Raw genomic sequence first — 5000 nt, forward strand, 5'->3', positions numbered from 1 at the left:
TTCTGTTTCTCAGTTTACCTGCCTCCTTGGTTGTTAGTTCTAAGACATTAGGGAGCTTTAAGAGAAGATTAGACGGATTTATGGATGGGGATGGATAGGTGGGAAATAGGTAGGGTGTATTTCATACAGGGACTGCCACCTGTAAGCCTGATGGCTTCTTGCATCTTCCCTTATTTTCTTATGTTCTTATTGTTCTTATGTCTTTCCCTTGTCTCTCTCTCTCTCTCTCTCTTGCGGTAGATGTAATATAGTGCGGTAGATATAATATATCTTGATTTTCAAAAGGCCTTCGACAAAGTCCTCCACAAACGTTTACTGATTAAACAAAAATCATACGGTATCCAAGGGGACGTGTTGCGATTGGTTGAAAACTAGCTAAAAAAAAAAAAAAACGTAAACAGAGAGTAGTAATAAATGGAAAATAATCCAAGTGGAGTAACGTAACAAGCGGGGTACCACAGGGATCAGTCTTAGGACCTGTTCTCTTCCTTGTTTATATTCACGACATAGATGAGCTTGTTACCAGTATAATATCGAAGTTAGCGAATTCCGTAGTCTCTAACGAACAAGTAATAGAAATGCAGGAAAATCTAGGGTAAATTGACAGAAGTGGGGCAAACCTGGCAAATGAGTTTTAATGCAGATAAGTGCAAAGTGCTTCATATAGGGTACAAAAAACGAGAAAGCAAAGTATATTTTAAATGGTACCCAACTTAAGTGTTGACAAAGAAATTGGTTTAGGGAGTAACAATACCGAGTAGCTCAAAACTTAGCCAACAATGTTCAAAAGTCGTAAAGAAAGCGAAGTAATTGGCTTGATCGGCAGATCTTTTGAATATAAATCTAAGAATACAATCCTCACCTTGTAAAACTCTTTGGTCCGTCCCCTCTTGGAATATTACGTTCAAGCACAGTGGCCCTATTATCAAAAGATATTGATAAGTTAGACAGAGTGCAGCGTAGGATAACAAAAATGATACCAAGGCTAAGAAACAAATCATACGAAGAGCGTCTTTAAAAATTAAATATATTCCCATTAACACAAAGAAGACTAAAAGGCGACTTAATACAAGTGTTTAAAAATCATCAAAGGCATTGATAACATGGACTGCAGTAAATATTTCATGATAGACTCTTCAAATTACACGCGAGGAAACAGTTGCAAAATTGTTGAGAAATCCCTTCAACTCTCATGAATCAAATATTATTATTATTATTTTTTTTTTTTTTCCACATCAAGTAATAAATCTATGGAACGGGCTTCCTCGAGACGTGACAGGCTGCAACACCGTTGAGACTTTTAAACATCGTCTTGATAAATATCTTGCCTGCAATCCGCGGCTAACGGCGTTTGTTTGTTAGTGATTAGCTTCCTTGCCTTCAGTAAATGGGGACACCTCATTTCATCTATTTTCTTTCTTTCCTGTAAAATTTCTTTCGTGTTTTTTCTTCTCTAATTCCGTAACGTATTTCTTTCCGACCTGTTTTCCTGTACGTTTTATGCCGGAGGGAGTGGAGCGTGGGGAGAAAGCCTTCAGGTTTCCTGTCCTTTTTTTTTTTTTCTACTATTACCTTAGTAGTCCTAGGGCAGGTCACCCCGTGAGGACCGCAAGGTCTGTTGTGGCCTGTTTTTTTTTTTATCTTTTGTAACTCTCTCTCTCTCTCTCTCTCTCTCTCTCTCTCTCTCTCTCTCTCTCTCTCTCTCTCTCTCTCTCTCTCTCTCTCTCTCTCTCTCTCTCTCTCTCTCTCTCTCTCTGTGTGTGTGTGTGTGTGTGTGTGTGTGTGTGTGTGTGTGTGTGTGTGTGTGTGTCTGTACGTGTGTGTATGTGTGTGTATGTGTCTGTGTCTGTGTCTGTACGTGTGTATGTGAGAGAGAGAGAGAGAGAGAGAGAGAGAGAGAGAGAGAGAGAGAGAGAGAGATTGGTACATATTTCAATACATACGCACTACATACTCACATGAGGCACAGTATGTATAATATTTCACAAGAAAAAATAATATAAACAAACATGCAACAGAAACAAAGATAAAAAAAAAAAGCAGAGTGGCCCTGAAAGAAGAGAATGACACAAGAGCTTTCGATTTGTAACTTTTTTTCCTGGAGTAAAAATATTTTTTTAGTTGCAAGAAAGAAAAAAATATTACTGGAAACTATTTGGGGAAACAAGAAATATAGCAGAGTCGAGGGGGGTAAGTCAAAGCGGTAAAAGGAGTGGAAAATAAAGTAAAATTGAGAAAAAAAAATCGAGAAATAAAAAATACAGCTAAAGGAATTAGTGGAGATGATTGTAAGAAATTAGATAAAAATATGTGCAATGCTAATGCTTCGAGGAGGGAGAAGAACACGCAGGAGACAGAGAAACACAGAAAGATGAAAGAGCAAAGGAAAGGAGGGAGCTCTAGTTGTTTATTTGAGTGGTGGGAAGGGGAAGAAACGCGATGAGGGAAGGAAGTTTTCGGGTTAAGAGGGCAAAGCAACAACACAAATTAAGGGATTAGAGAGAGAGAGAGAGAGAGAGAGAGAGAGAGAGAGAGAGAGAGAGAGAGAGAGAGAGAGAGAGAGAGAGAGAGAGAGAGAGAGAGACTTAGACAAAGAGAAAAAGAAAAGGCAGGAAATGAGGAAGAGTTCAAACTTCAGAATGAAAAAGGAGGAGGGTATAAAAAAAAAGAGAAAAAAGGGGAAACTATGTGTGTGTGTGTGTGTGTGTGTGTGTGTGTGTGTGTGTGTGTGTTCTGATAACTTCCTTGGCATACATACTTACATACATATATTCATACACTCCTGTAACTCTATGATATTGAAAGGATAAAAACGCAATGAGAGGCTTAAGAATAACAAACACACAAGTAACCACAACAAACAATGAATTCCAAACACGAGGGACAAAGGAGGAATGGGAGGGACAGAGAGGAGAGGAGTAAGATAAAGAGAGGTAAGAGAGGAGCGTATAGGAAGCTAATATCCTACTAAAGTGATCCGGATGTAGGAGGCAATATTACCTTCAGTGATGATCACTTTCAGGATGTCATTTCTACCAGTAATAGGTCATGCCTTAATGGATGCCTATTTATGTCGTTTATTGCTGGCCATCACTCTATGACCAGCGGAGAGGAGTGGCTCTTGTGTGTGTGTGTGTGTGTGTGTGTGTGTGTGTGTGTGTGTGTGTGTCTGTGTGGACAGGATCTTCGCATCTTCATCATTGAATAACTCCTCTCACTCTCATTAGCCTTAACTTTAACCTTTCCTACATTTTTTTTTCTTGTTTACCATGACACCCCACACATCCACTCATCACCTTCCAGTCCTCCTAGTGTCATCTTCACTGCCATCTTCTGCCATTCTTCTCCTTCCCACGCCCAGCCGCATCCCTTTGTCTGACCGCCACAACAACGAGTATTGCTCCTCCCTTGCTATTTCCCACGGCGATTCTGTATGCATGGGTGTCCATGGCTTTCGTTTTGGTTTCATTCCTTGACCACCACGGCCGCTGAATCAACGTACGTGCTTCTGGAATCGACGTGAATGAAAGGGATCGACACCCAACTTGAATTGTACGAATGGAGAACGTAGGCGAAAAAATATAGGCAGGCGAGACTTTTAACGTTAGGTACAGACGGCGGCAGAAAAGGTTATCCCTCCGAGGCTTTCAGTTTGCCGGAAGCTTCAAAGAGGAAGGAAAGTTGACACAGTTTGGAGAGGAAGCGTTGGCCGAGTGAAGTACGTTTTAGGGGAGTGATGTGTTGACGCACGAGCGATATGATTTACCAGGTGTAGGTGAGAGCAACTACACGTTCGTATGTTTCAGGCAAAACTCGTGTACGGTAGTGGTGGTTATTGACCTACAAAACATGCTTCTCTCCACCGTGCTGTAATGCAAAGACCTTCACTTTTCATCATATTTGGTCTTCAGTTTAGGTTAAATTGCCCATATAAACGTTGCGGTTTGAGGAGTTAAAGGGACCGTCTGGTGTATTGTGGGTATGGTGCAGTGACCGATGCACTGATGGTCGGAGTGAAGCAGGACGTTCTTTGGTGGAAGCTGATCGAAATGGAAAGACCAGATAAGTTCTGCTGGGATGTATATGGTATTGAAGTAACTTCAGGAACGATCAAGTTCACAGAGAATATTTTAAATGAAAGGAAGCCAGGCCAGCACACTAAACAAACATCCTCGACAGAGCTCTCTATCGAATGATAGCACCTATTAATGCATAAGGCATCTTTATTTTTCTAATTATTCATCTTACTCCCCACTCTAGCTGCCCCACCAAGAGAAAATCACCAGAGGATCGATAAAAGGGGGAAAGAAAAGGGTTGAGGCAGCAGAATCAAGATAAAAAAAGTAAGAAAGAACAGGAGGAGTTGATATAAGAACAAGATGACCTAGGGAAAAAATAACAAAAGTTCTTGTTAGGTATACGAACAAACTTACGAAAGGAAACTCGTTCAAATCTTCCTGAAGCGTGTCATGATGAAAAAAGAACACACTGTTTTTAGGGAGCGAAAAGCAGCTTCTACGTTTGTAAATGAATTAAAGAGCTCTGTCTCGCAACAGGAAGGGCAGAAGGCAAAAAATATAACAGATAGCAATTCCACTAGAGCAGAAATACACGTGCAGGAAAGGTTAAAAAAAAAACGAAAACTTTTTCTAGTAACAAATTACTCGTTTAAATCATCTACTCGTTAAACATCTACTAAAAAAATATCAACATTTAAAAAACATAATTATTGCAACACACACACACACACACACACACACAAACACAAACACACACACACAGTAACAGACGAAAACTAACAAACAAAGCAAAGAAACATGAATCATACTAAGTTCAGCATGAGAGAGAGAGAGAGAGAGAGAGAGAGAGAGAGAGAGAGAGAGAGAGAGAGAGAGAGAGAGAGAGAGAGAGAGAGAGAGAGAGAGAGAGAGAGAGAGAGAGAGAGAGAGAGAGAGAGAGAGAGAGAGAGAGAGAGAGAGAGAGAGAGAGAGAGAGAGAGA

At 40.4% G+C, this 5000-nt stretch overlaps 1 protein-coding gene across 1 annotated transcript in view; it reads right to left on the reverse strand.

The window, feature by feature from the left end:
- Positions 1–5000, reverse strand: part of LOC135103556 (cholecystokinin receptor type A-like) — a 77490-nt gene that overhangs the window by 1873 nt on the left and 70617 nt on the right.

Source organism: Scylla paramamosain, chromosome 9 (genome assembly GCF_035594125.1).
Source record: "Scylla paramamosain isolate STU-SP2022 chromosome 9, ASM3559412v1, whole genome shotgun sequence".
NCBI lineage: Eukaryota > Metazoa > Arthropoda > Malacostraca > Decapoda > Portunidae > Scylla > Scylla paramamosain.